We start from the raw sequence: 14407 nt of genomic DNA on the forward strand, positions 1-14407 counted from the left end.
TGGGTTGAAAAGGATTTGCAAATCATTGTATTCCGTTTATATTTACATCTAACACAATTTCCCAACTCATATGGAAACGGGGTTTGTACATTGGAACCGATACAGTACCAATTCCTGGTCCCTGCGGGTTGATACCGATACTCAATGGTACCAATTTTCACTACTTTTGTAATGAAATTTGGTTTATGTTAAAAAAATTAATGATCATTAAACCTGAATTACTCATACTGTGCACAAGATGATGTTAAAGAAGCAGCATTTACAAACCCCGTTTCCATATGAGTTGGGAAATGTGTGGCGCATTATGAAGCGTAAAATACGACAGCGGAGACCCCGGACTGTTGAACGACTGAAGGTCTACATAAAGCAAGAATGGGAAAGAATTCCACTTTCAAAGCTTCAACAATTAGTTTACTCAGTTCCCAAACGTTTGAGTGTTGTTATAGGAAAATGTTATGTAACACAGTGGTGAACATGCCCTTTCCCAACTACTTTGGCATGTGTTGCAGTCATGAAATTCAAAGTTAATTATTATTTGCAAAAAATGAAGTCAACGAAATCACAAAGGTGAGTTTTGTTGATGTTATTGACTGTTGTGCTAATCAGACATATTTGGTCGCGGCATGACTGCCAGCTAATCGATGCTAATATGCTCTTAAAGCTAGCTGTATGTACATTGGTAGCTATATTTGCATCCAGCGTTTCCCTCCACCCACATTTAATGCCAAACAAACTCTTACCAATCGACGGATTTAAGTTGATCCAGTGTCACAAGATGCGAAAGTCCCGAACGTTTGGTCTGCACATTTAACCCGGCGATGCTAAGGCAGACATGGCCGAATAGTGTCAATAGCTATTCGCTCAATAGCTTTCGTTTTTGCTATCTGCCTCCATACTCCAACCATCCGTTTCAATACATGCGTAATTTGTTGAATCGCTTAAGACGCTGAAATCCGAGTCTGAATCCGAGCTAATGTCGCTATATCTTGCTGTGGTATCCGCACTGTTGGCATCACGAAATGACGTCACAGGAAAATGGACGGTGGATTTACAGATAGCAAAAATCAGGCACTTTAAAGCCTTTTTTCTGGAAATTCCGGGACGGGTAAAATTTAGAAAAAAACTTCGGAAAATAAAATAAGCCACTGGGAACTGATTTTTATTGGTTTTAACCCTTCTGAAATTGTGATAATGTTCCCCTTTAAACCTGAATTACTCATAGTGTGCACAAGATGATGTTAAAGAAGCAGCATGATACAGTTGTGATAAAAATTATTCAACCCCCCCACACAATTTTGGTGTTTTAACAAGTTGGACATTTATTCCGTATTTTGTTTATAGTCATATCAAATAAATATGTGTCAAATAGACAAATGCAACTTAAATTGTAAAACTGTATTTTACAAAATACCAAAAAAGGATATTTTTCTTAATATCTCATTGACAAAATGATTCAACCCCCTAGCTCCATGCATCTTTAGTACTTAGTAGAACACCCTTTGGCAGTAATGACATCCTTCAAAGGTGATACATAACCGGACACAAGCTTCTTGCAACCATCTACAGGTATTTTAGCCCATTCTTCTTGGGCAAAGGCCTCCAGTTCATTCATATTCTTGGGCTTGCGTGCTGCAACTGCCTTCTTCAATTTCCCACCACAGCTTTTCTATAGGATTTAGGTCTGGCGACTGTGAAGGCCACTCCAGAGTCTTCCAGCCCTTCTTCTGCAACCACTCTGATGTTGATTTGGAGGTATGTTTGGGATCCTTGTCCTGTTGGAAGGTCCAACGTCTCCCAAGCCTCAGCTTCGTCACTGACTTCATGACATTTGCAGCTAATATATCCTGGTAGGAAGTAGAATTCATAATGCCTTGAACGCGCTGGAGGTTCCCGGTACCTGAGGCAGAGAAACAGCCCCAGGACATGATTGACCCCCCCCGCCCATGCTTAACAGTAGGCACGCTTCATTTTTTTCTCCTCCAGACATAACGTTGATTCATAGGCCCAAAGAGTTCCACTTTTGTCTCATCACTCCATAGAACAGTTTCCCAAAACCTTTGGGGTTTGTCCAGATGATTTTTGGCATACTGGAGTCTATTTTTCTTGTGCCTGGTAGTCAGAAGTGGGGTGCGCCTGGGAGTTCTGGCATGGAGGCCTTCATCTCGTAGTGCGCGCCTTATTGTCTGGGACAAAACCTGCGTTCCCCCGTCTGCAATGTCCTGTTGTAGTTCCTCAGCTGTTACCCGGGGGTTTTTCACCACTGTACGCTTCAAATACCGGACAGCAGTTGCACACAGCATCCTCTTTCTACCACGCCCAGGTAGTGTTTCCACTGTGCCTTTAGCTTTAAACTTGCGAATTATGCTCCCAACTGTGTCTCTTGGAATGTGTAATGTCTTTGCTATTTTCTTATAACCATATCCTTTCTTATGAAGAGAAATGACCTCCACTCTTGACTTCTTTGACCACTCCCTGGACTTCACCATGTTGCAAATACACCATTGACCATCTACAAGAAGCTGAGCGTCACAGTCTTTTTCAATCCGTTTAATTGTTGCTCGTTATGGTTCTAATCACATCTACAGGTGTTTTCAACACCTGATTGAAAAGACCTTATTCAAATTCTGTTCATAAGAGTTATGATCTTCAAGGGGTTGAATAATTTTGTCAAAGAGATATAAGAGAAATGACACTGTTTGGTATGTTACAAAATATAATGTTGTAATTCAAGTTGCATTTGTCTATTTAATGCATCTTTGTTTGATGTGACTATAAACATAATACGGAATAAATGTCCAACTTGCTAAAAACACAAAAATTGTGTGGGGGTTGAATAATTTTGATCACAACTGTATACTGTCAAATGTTTTTATATTATGCAAATAAAGACGTGGAAGAACTTACTTGCAATATTGGCCTGTCAGGTTCTGGGGGCAGAGGCATGAGTAGTCCTGAAAGCCTTTAAGACACGTAGCACCGTTGCTACAATTGCTGTTCTCGCATAAATCCACTTCCACGTCACACGTTTCCCCCGCGTACCCGTGCTCGCACACGCACTCGTAGCCCCCCCCCAGGAATGTTGCTGCACTTTCCAAAAACACAGGGGTTGGAGACACAGGTGTCGCCGGCTTCCTGACACAGCGGCCCGGTCCACGCCGAAGCACATTCGCAGCGATGCAGGTCGAACAGATCCTCACACGCCCCCTGGTGGTCGCACGGGTTCGGTGCGCACACGCCGCCCCCCGGCAGCCGTAATGCGGGGCGGCGCGGACATTCAACTGTGCGAACTGTTCTTCCTGAGGCCTCTGCAGCTTCAACTCTCTGTCAGAGTGGAAAGGAAGAAGAAGGGCCTCCGATTTCCACAGGTCCTAAACACCCGGAGAAAATTCACCGGGGAGTCCAGGCTGTGTGCCCCCAGGAAGATGTCTGCCCCCTCCTGGAGAAAACTCAAGTCTCCAGTACTTAATATTTCCTCCTGACTTCTATCCACCGCCATGATCCACTTGGAGTTTTGATGGCCCTTGCTGAGCTTCACAGAGTGCCACTCTCCATCACTGACCGCACCCGCGCCCCGCACCGTCAACTTAGGGCACCTTGGTCCCGGTGCTCCATCACCAAGTGCGACTCCTGCAGAGAGAGCGTGAGGAAGGCTGGGCCTCTTTGTGCGTGCAGTATGGTGCCTCTGGACTGTCTCGTGCGGAAGCTGAGGGAGACGCTGGCGAGACCGATGGTGCGGTTTGTCCCTCCCGCTGCTCCGGTAGTGCAATATTCCACTTTCTGCTCGGATTGTTACATTGGACAAACCTGGAGAAGAGCAGGGAGAAACATCAAATCTTACAAACCCCAAAACCAGTGAAGTTGGCACGTTGTGTAAATGGTAAATAAATACAGAATCCATCCATCCATCCATCCATCATCTCCCGCTTATCCGAGGTCGGATAAGCAGGGAAGCCCAGACTTCCCTCTCCCCAGCCACTTCGTCTAGCTCTTCCCGGGGGATCCCGAGGCGTTCCCAGGCCAGCCGGGAGACATAGTCTTCCCCAACGTGTCCTTGGTCTCCCCCGTGGCCTCCTACCGGTTGGACCGTGCCCTAAACACATCCTAGGGAGGCGTTCGGGTGGCATCCTGACCAGATGCCGAACCACCTCATCTCGCTCCTCTCCATGTGAAGGAGCAGCGGCTTTACTCTGAGTTCCTCCCGGATGGCAGAGCTTCTCACCCTATCTCTAAGGGAGAGCCCCCGCCACACGGCGGAGGAAACTCATTTCGGCCGCTTGTACCCGTGATCTTATCCTTTCGGTCCATGACCCAAAGCTCATGACCATAGGTGAGGATGGGAACGTAGATCGATCGGTAAATTGAGAGCTTTGCCTTCCGGCTCAGCTCCTTCTTCACCACAATGGATCGATACAGAATACAATGATTTGCTAATCCTCTTCAATTTATATATTCAACTGAATAGACTGCAAAGCCAAATATTTAAAGTTCGAACTGAGAAACTTTTATTTTTTTGCAAATAATCATCAACTTAGAATTTTACTTTGAGTTCCTCCCGGATCACAGAGCTTCTCACCCTATCTCTAAGGGAGAGCCCCCGCCACCGGCGGAGGAAACTCTTTCGGCCAGCTTGTACCCGTGATCTTATCCTTTCGGTCATGACCCAAAGCTCATGACCATAGGTGAGGATGGGAACGTAGATCCACCGGTAAATTGAGAGCTTTGCCTTCCGCTCAGCTCCTTATTCACGTTCGAACTGAGAAACTTTTATTTTTTTTATTGCAAATAATCATTAACTTAGAATTTAACGGCAGCAACACATTGCAAAAAAGTTGGCACAGGGGCGTTTTTACCACTGTATTACATGGACTTTCCTTTTAACAACACTCAGTAATGTTTGGGAACTGAGAAAACTGTATGAAGTGGAATTCTTTCCTATTCTTGCTTAATGTACAGCTTAAGTTGTTCAACAGTCCGGGGTCTCCGTTGTGGTATTTGACGCTTCATATTGCGCCACACATTTTCAATGGGAGACAGGTCCTGGACTATATACAGGCCAGTCTAGTACCCGTACTATTTTACTATGAAGCCACACTGTTCTAACATGTGCAGAATGGGGGCTTGGCATTGTCTTGCGGAAATAAGCAGGGGCGTCCATAATAACGTCGCTTGGATGGCAACATATGTTGCTCCAAGCATACTTGCCAACCCTCCCGATTTTCCTGAGAGACTCCCGAAATTCAGTGCCCTCCCAGATATCTCCCGGGGCAATAATTCTCCCGATTTCCACAATATTGGGGGTGTGCCTTAAAGGCACTGCCTTTAGCGTCCTCTAAAACCTGTCGTCACGTCCGCTTTTCCTCGATACAACAGCGTGCCGGCCCAGTTACATAATATATACGTCTTTTACACACACAAATAAGTGAATACAATTCATACTTGGTCAACAGCCATACAGGTCACACTGAAGGGTGGCCATATAAACAACTTTAACACTGTTACAAAATATGCCCCACACTGTGAACCCATACAAACAAGAATGACAAACACATTTCGGGAGAATATCCGCACCGTAACACATCATAAACAAGACAGAACAAATACCCAGAGACCCTTGCAGCACTAACTCTTCCAGGACGCTACAATATGCACCCCGCGCTACCACCAACCCCCCTCCCCACCTCAACCACGACCCCCCCCCACGCCCCCCATCTCGTGAATTCGGATGTCTCAAGGTTGGCAAGTATGGCTCCAAAACCTGTTTGTACCTTTCAGCATTAATGGTGCCTTCGCAGATGTCTAAGTTACCCATGCCTTGGGCACTAATACACCCCCATACCATCACAGATGCTGGCTTTTGTACTTTGCACCTATAATAAACCAGAGGGTTCTTTTCCTCTTTGGTCCAGAAGACACAACGTCCACAGTTTCCAAAGACAATTTTCAATGTGGACTCGTCAGACCACAGAGTATTTTTACACTTTGCACTGGTCCATCTTAGATGAGCTCGGGCCCAGCGAAGCCGACAGCGTTTCTGGGTGTTGTTGATAAATGGCTTTCGCTTTGCATAGTAGAGTTTTGACTTACACTTGCAGATGTAGCGACAAACTGTAGTTACTGACAGTGGTTTTCTGAAGTTTTCCTGAGCCTGTATAGTGATATCCTTTACACACTGATGTCGGTTTTTGATGCAGTACCACCTTAGGGATCAAAAGTCACAGACTTGCCGCTTACGTGCAGTGATTTCTCCATATTCTCGGAACCTTTTGATGATATTACAGACCTATCATGGTGAAATTCCTAAATTCCTTACAATAGCTGGTTGAGAAATGTTCTTAAACTGTTGGACAATTTGCTCACACATTTGTTCACAAAGTGGTGACCCTCGCCCCGTCCTTGTTTGTGAATGACTGAGCATTTCATGGAAGCTGCTTTTATACCCAATCATGGCACCCACCTGTTCCCAATTATCTTGTTCACCTGTGGGATGTTCCAAAATAAGTGTTTGATGAGCACTCCTCAACTTTCTCAGTCTTTTTGCCACTTGTGCCAGCTTTTTTGAAACATGTTGTAGGCTTAAATTCCAAATGAGCTACTAATTGCAAAAAAAAGATTAAGTTTTCCAGTTCGAACGTTAAGTATCTTGCAGTCTATTCAATTGAATATAAGTTGAAAATGATTATTTTGCACATCATTGTATTCTGTTTTTATTTACCATTTACACAATGTGCCAACTTCACTGGTTTTGGGGTTTGTATATTAGAAAGAACAATTATTATATAGAGCAGGGGTCACCAACCTTTTTGAAACCAAGAGCTACTTCTTGGGTACTGATTAATGCGAAGGGCTACCAGTTTGATACACACTTAAATAAATTGCCAGAAATTGTCAAATTGCTCAATTTACCTTTAATAAATAAATCTATATATATATAAAAAAAAATGGGTATTTCTGTCTGTCATTCCGTCCTACATTTTTTTTTCCTTTTACGGAAGTTTTTTTGTAGAGAATAAATGATGAAAAAAACACTTAATTGAACGGCTTAAAAGAGGAGAAAACACGAAATAAAGGAAAATTAAATTTTGAAACATAGTTTATCTTCAATTTCGACTCTTTAAAATTCAAAATTCAACTGGAAAAAATTAAGAGAAAAACTAGCTAATTTGAATATTTTTGAAAAAAATAAAATAATTTATGGAACATCATTAGTAATTTTTCCTGATTAAGACTAATTTTAGAATTTTGATTACATGTTTTAAATAGGTAAAAATCCAATCTGCACTTTGTTATAATATATAAAATTGGACCAAGCTATTTTTTAACAAGGACAAATCATTATTTCGTCTAGATTTTCCAGAACAAAAATTTTAAAAGAAATTCAAAAGATTTACATTTGATTCTACAGATTTTCTAGATTTGCCAGAATAATTGTTGTGAATTTTAATCACAATAAGTTTGAAGAAGCTAAAATGAAGAATTAAATTAAAATGTACTTATTATTGTTTACAAAAATATATAAATATTTGAACATTGATTTAAATTGTCAGGAAAGAAGGGGAAGGAATTTAAAAGGTAAAAAGGTATATGTGTTTGAAGATCCTAAAATCATTTTTAAAGTTGTATTTTTCTCTAAAATTGTCTTTCTGAAAGTTATAAGAAGCGAAGTAAAAAAAAAAAAATGAATTTATTTAAACAAGTGAAGACCAAGTCTTTAAAATATTTTCTTGGATTTGCAAATTCTATTTGAGTTTTGTCTCTCTTAGAATCAAAAATGTCGACCAAAGCGAGACCAGCTTGCTAGTAAATAAATAAAATTTAAACAAAATGGAGGCAGCTCACTGGTAAGTGCTGCTATTTGAGCTATTTTTAGAACAGGCCACCCTGATCCGGCTCGCGAACAGGTTTTATCCGGCCCGCGGGATGAGTTTGCTAAGTATAAAAATAAGCCGTAATTTTTGAAGGAAAGAAAATGCTATTCTAAGTGTGTCCACTAGATGTCACAATAGCAAATCTTTGTAGATGATGCTACATATGTAAAAAAAATATATATAAATAAACCACATGATGTTAGTGCACTAGTTGAGGAAAATGAGCAAACTACATAAATAACATCCTGTAATTTTTATCTTGAACGGTTTAAAATAAACACCAATAAGTTGACTGATGAACATTATCACATAAATTATTCAGAAAGTATAAATAACGACAAATAAAGATAGAATACTATTAACCACAACATGTAAGTGTAAAAAAAAACAACTTTATGATTTGTACATTTTCAGAATGTGCTTGTCCTATTTTTAAACAAAGAAAACAATCTGAAGTTGTCTTTATTTTTAAGTTATCGTGCCGTGATTTTACCAGTCCGGCCTACTTGGGAGTAAATTTTTCTCCATGTGGCACCCGATCTAAAATTTGTTTGACACCACTGGTATAGATTGATTGATTGATTGATTGATTGATTGATTGATTGATAAAATAGATTCCTTTATTCATCTTTATTACCATCAATTCATTGCAATTAATTGAATAACGTGGACGCCGACTTAAACAAGTTGAAAAACTTATTCGGGTGTTACCATTTAGTGGTCAAATGTACCGAATATGTACTGTACTGTGCAATCTACTAAAGGATATCACCACATGGGCTCAGGAACACTTCAGAAAACAACTGTCACTAAATACAGTTCGTCGCTACATCTCTAAGTACAAGTTAAAGATAGATAGATGGATGGATGGATAGATAGATAGATCGATAGTACTTTATTGATTCCTTCAGGAATGTTCCTTCAGGAAAATTAAAATTCCAGCAGCAGTGTACAGAGTTGAGATCAATTTAAAAAAAGTCAATAATGGGGGTTTAAATGGAAACAAAATAGAGAAATATTACAATAAGAATAACAAATAAAAAGCAACAATGGGAATAAAAATATAACAGTAAAATAAGAATATAACAAGACAAAGAAGGCAGCAGTGACCATGTTATGAAAAAGTATTGCACTGTTATTGTTTTGCATCCCCTGTCATCCTAGTACCCCCCGCCCCCTGCCCCAGAGAGGAGTTGTACAGTCTAATCCTATACGTTAAAGCTCTACTATGCAAAGCGAAAGCCATTTATCAACAACATCCAGAAACACCGCCGGCTTCTCTGGGCCCGAGATCATCTAAGGTTGACTGATGCAAAGTGAAAAAATGTTCTGTGGTCTGACGATTCCACATTTCAAATAAATTTGGAAATATTTGACATCGTGTCATCCGGACCAAGGGGGAAGCGAACCATCCAGACTGTTATCGACGCAAAGTTCAAAAGCCAGCATGTGTGATGGTATGGGGGTGCATTAGTGCCCAAGGCATGGGTAACTTACACATCTGTGAAGGCACCGTTAATGCTAAAAAGTACATACAGGTTTTGGAACAACATATGCTGCCATCTAAGCGCTGTCTTTTCCATTGACGCCCCTGCTTATTTCAGCAAAACAATGCCAAGCCACGTGTTACAACAGCGTGGCTTCATAAAAAAAGAGTGCAGGTACTTTCCTGGCCCGCCTGCAGTCCAGACCCGTCTACCATGGAAAATGTGTGGCGCATTCTGAAGCGTAAAATACGACAGTTGAACGACTGAAGCTCTACATATGAAGATACAGGTGATGGAATTCCTGCTGGGCATTGCTGCCTGACGCACCTCCTCCAGTGCCTTTGACAGGTGTGCTGTGACACCCCACTGAACAGTGGGCATAAATGGGTCATCAGCTGGGGACCACCATTCATTAACGTTTCGCTCCTTTAACCCCAGAACGTCTCATGGTGGCGGAGCGATGGCAGGGATGTCTCTCTGCCACCCCCTGCTGATGCCCTTTTATTGTTCCTCCTTAGCCACAACCAGAAGCTGCCTTTGTCAGCCTCCTCCGCCAGCTCTTTCATGGCTTTCCGATGCCCCGCTCCTGTGCATCCAATGTCTCGGAGAATGCGGGCAGTTGAGGAACCAACGAAGCCCCTACACCCCACTTCCACAGGGCAGATGATGGCTTTCCAGCCAGCCTCCGTGCACTCTGCTGCCAGGTCAGAGTACTTGGCTCGCTTCCGCTCATAAGCAGCCTCCATCCCTCCCTCCCATGGGACAGTGAGCTCGACCAGAAGAACCGTCTTGCAAGCCTCTGACCAGAAGACCAGGTCTGGCCGTAGCGATGTTTCGACGATCTCCCTGGGGAACTGGAGCTGCTTCCCCAGGTCATCCCTCATGCTCCACTCATTTCCTGGTGAGAGAAGTCTCGCTGTAGATCTCTGGTGGAGGGGTTTGGCACCCTCTCCAGCCCTTGCGAACTGGAGCCGATGTTTGGCTGGAACGGAAGGTCTGCTATTCGCCTCCTTTCTGCAGGTCTCTGACACCTCTGCCAGCTTCCTCAAGACTTGGTCGTGTCGCCATCCATAGCGGCCTTGCGATAACGTTGTCATGCAGCCTGACAGCATGTGCTGGAGGTTTGCATTGATGGTGTTGCAGAGGGGACAGGTCTCCTCGATACCAAACCATTGGTGGAGGTTTCGGGGACAAGGCAAGGTGTCGTAAGAATGGGAAAGAATCCCACTTTCAAAGCTTCAACAATTAGTTTCCTCAGTTCCCAAACGTTTATTGAGTGTTGTTAAAAGAACATGCCCTTTCCCAACTACTTTGGCACGTGTTGCAGCCATGAAATTCTAAGTTAATTATTTATGAGTTTGAACATCAAATATGTTGTCTCTGCAGTGCATTCAACTGAATATGGGTTGAAAAGGATTTGCAAATCATTGTATTCCGTTTATATTTACATCTAACACTATTTCCCAACTCATATGGAAACGGGGTTTGTATCTTAAAACTTTTCTTTTCTAAAATGAAATGAATATGTGAAACAGATATGATTTGTCTGAGTGGCAGGAAAGGAAAGATATAAAAAAATTTTTTAAATCGATTAAGAATCGTTACAAATAAGAATCGTGATTCATTTAAAAAATACATATATATGTCTTTTGACACCACTACTAAGTAGCCCCTCCCTTTTTCTCCTGCTGAACATGTGACGTCTCAGGCGGGACTCAACACCACAAGCCATGTGGTCTTAGACTTAACCTGACCGGGGGATTAGCCCGTTTTAAAAGAATCCTATGCAGGATCCCCACCTCAACTCTGTTCCCTCCTCTCTTCAGCCACTCTGTAATTAATCAGCGCCTCAAGCACAGGTGTCAAACTCAAGGCTCGGGGGCCAGATCTGGCCCGCAACATAATTTTATCTGGCCAGAAAACACCTGGAATAAGTACACTATATAATCGGTGTCAAACTCTGGCCCGCGGGCCAAATTTGGCCCTCCCTGTAATTTCATTTGGTCCTTGAGGCAATGTCAAGTTAACATTAGAGCTGGCCCGCCGGTGTTATAGAGCGGCAGTTTCTCTGTAACACCGCATTCACTGCTAATACTCATACTTGCCAACCCTCCCAATTTTCCCTGGAGACTCCCGAATTTCAATGCCCCTCCCGAAAATCTCCCGGGGAAACCATTCTCCCGAATTTCTCCCAATTTCAACAATATTGACTGCCAGCTAATCGTTGCTAACATGCTATTTAGGCTACCTGTATGTACATATGAAACTATATTTACATCCAGCGTTTCCTTCCACCCACATTTAATGCGAAACAAACACTTACCAATCGACGGATTTAAGTTGATCCAGTGTCAATGCTAAAGTCCTGATCGTTTGGTCCGCACATTTTACCGGCGATGCTAACGCAAAGATGGCCGAATAGCTTCAATAGTTATTCGCTCAATAGCTTCAGTTTCTTCTTCAATTTCGTTTTCGCTATCTGTCTCCATACTCCAACCATCCGTTTCAATACATGCGTAATCTGTTGAATCGCTTAAGCCGCTGAAATCCGAGTCTGAATCCGAGCTAATGTCGCTACATCTTGCTGTGCTATTCGCCATTGTTTGTATTGGAATCGGTATGTGACGTCACAAGGAAATGGACAGTGGCTTAAAGGGGAACATTATCACCAGACCTATGTAAGCGTCAATATATACCTTGATGTTGCAGAAAAAAGACCATATATTTTTTTTACCGATGTCCAAACTCTAAATGGTTGAATTTTGGCGAATTAAACGCCTTTCTGTTTATTCCTCTTTTTGCGATGACGTCAATACGTGACGTCTCCGAGGTAATACAGCTGCCATTTTCATTTTCAACACATTATAAACACCGAGTCTCAGCTCTGTTATTTTCCGTTTTTTCGACTATTTTCTGGAACTTTGGAGACATCATGCCTCGTCGGTGTGTTGTCGGAGGGTGTAACAACACTAACAGGGAGGGATTCAAGTTGCACCGAAGATGCGAAAGTGTCTGCCACCAGACCCCCATTGAATGTGCCAAAGTGTCTCCACATTTTACCGGCGATGACAGACATGGCACAGAGATGTATGGATAACCTGCAGATGCATTTGCAACGATAAAGTCAACAAAAATCACAAAGGTGAGTTTTGTTGATGTTGACTTATGTGCTAATCAGACATATTTGGTTGCGGCGTGACTGCCAGCTAATCGGTGCTAACATGCTACGCTAATCGACGCTAACATGCTATTTACCGGCGGTGCTAAAGCAGACATGGCACAGAGATGTATGGATAACCTGCAGATGCATTTGCAACTATAAAGTCAACGAATTCACAAAGGTGAGTTTTGTTGATGTTGACTGCCAGCTAATCAATGCTAACATGCCATTTACCAGCGGTGCTAAAACAGACATGGCACAGAGATGTATGGATAACCTGCAGATACATTTGCAACTATATTACGTTTCCTTCCACCCACATTTAATGCGAAAAAAACACTTACCAATCGACAGATTTAAGTTGCTCCAGTGTCACGAGATGCGAAAATCCTGATCGTTTGATCCGCAAATTTTACCGGCGATGCTAACGCAGCTATTCGGCCATGCTATGGCTATGAATAGCGTCAATAGCTATTCGCTCAATAGCTTCAGTTTCTTCTTCAATACTTTCATACTCCAACCATCTGTTTCAATACATGCGTAATCTGTTGAATCGCTTAAGCCGCTGAAATCCGAGTCTGAATCCGAGCTAATGTCGCTATATCTTGCTGTGGTAACCGCCATGTTGTTTGTATTGGCAGCCCTGTATGATGTCACAGGGAAATGGATAGTGGCATCGCAAATAGCGAAAATCAAGCACTCTAAAGCTTTTTTTAGGGATATTCCGAGACCGGTAAAATTTTGAAAAAAAATTCAAAAAATACAACAAGCCACTGGGAACTGATTTTTATTGTTTTTAACCCTTTTGAAATTGTGATAATGTTCCCCTTTAAAGGCCTACTGAAATGAGATTTTCTTATTTAAACGGGGATAGCAGGTCCATTCTATGTGTCATACTTGATCATTTCGCAATTTGCCATATTTTTGCTGAAAGGATTTAGTAGAGAACATCCACGATAAAGTTCGCAACTTTTGGTCGCTAATAAAAAAGCCTTGCCTTTACCGGAAGTAGCAGACGATGTGCGCGTGACGTCACGGGTTGTAGGGCTCCCTCACATCCTCACATTGTTTACAATCATAGCCTCCAGTAGCGAGAGCTATTCGGACCGAGAAAGCGACCATTTCCCCATTAATTTGAGCGAAGATGAAAGATTTGTGGATGAGGAAATTTAGAGTGCAGTGGGAGCGATTCAGATACTTGACACATTTACTAGGATGATTGTAACTCCCTCCAAATAGCACTGACACAATGGGGATCTTTGACTGATTTATTGAAGGCTTCCTTTCCCTTCAATTCACCGTGAAAACTGTTAATAAAATAAAGCACGTTACAAATGTAAAACTAACATGCAGAGCATGTGGCTCGGACATTTTACCGAAGTAAAATGCAAACAGAAATGACAAACAAATACCTCGTTGGCCTGCATGCTTCTTTTAGGAGGAAATAGTGATCTTCTGGCTCTTATAGCCCAAACGCTGAAAGTCCTTGTGACACGTTTTAGTCCTTGTTACCATCAGTCGCTCTTTTATCCCAGATGTTCACTCATACCCGGAAGCAGTTTCCTTATATCCGTTCACAGACCAATCGAGACACTTCAAAACAAACACATGCCCACAAACCCAACAAAAAGGCATGAAATTACATTTTTAACCATAGCAACTTAAATAAAGCCTTCTTATGAACTTTTAAGCATTTTGATTTAAATTCCCTTTTATAAACTTATTCTGTTTTTAGAGAAATAAAACAAATTATAATAATTATTAGTCGCAACACTTACAATAAGTCTGGAAAATCCCCTATCCGCCTATTGTGTTGCCGGTGTTTTAGTGAGATTAAATAGTACCTGAAAGTCGGAGGGGTGTGTTGACCGCCAGTGTCTCTGAGGGAAGTCACG

General features: G+C 42.1%; 1 pseudogene; it reads right to left on the bottom strand.

Annotated features, from left to right (window-relative positions):
- The window catches only part of LOC133545021 (protein crumbs homolog 1-like), a 44760-nt pseudogene that overhangs the window by 13022 nt on the left and 17331 nt on the right, over nucleotides 1-14407 (bottom strand).

The sequence above is a fragment of the Nerophis ophidion genome, linkage group LG28 (assembly GCF_033978795.1).
Source record: "Nerophis ophidion isolate RoL-2023_Sa linkage group LG28, RoL_Noph_v1.0, whole genome shotgun sequence".
NCBI lineage: Eukaryota > Metazoa > Chordata > Actinopteri > Syngnathiformes > Syngnathidae > Nerophis > Nerophis ophidion.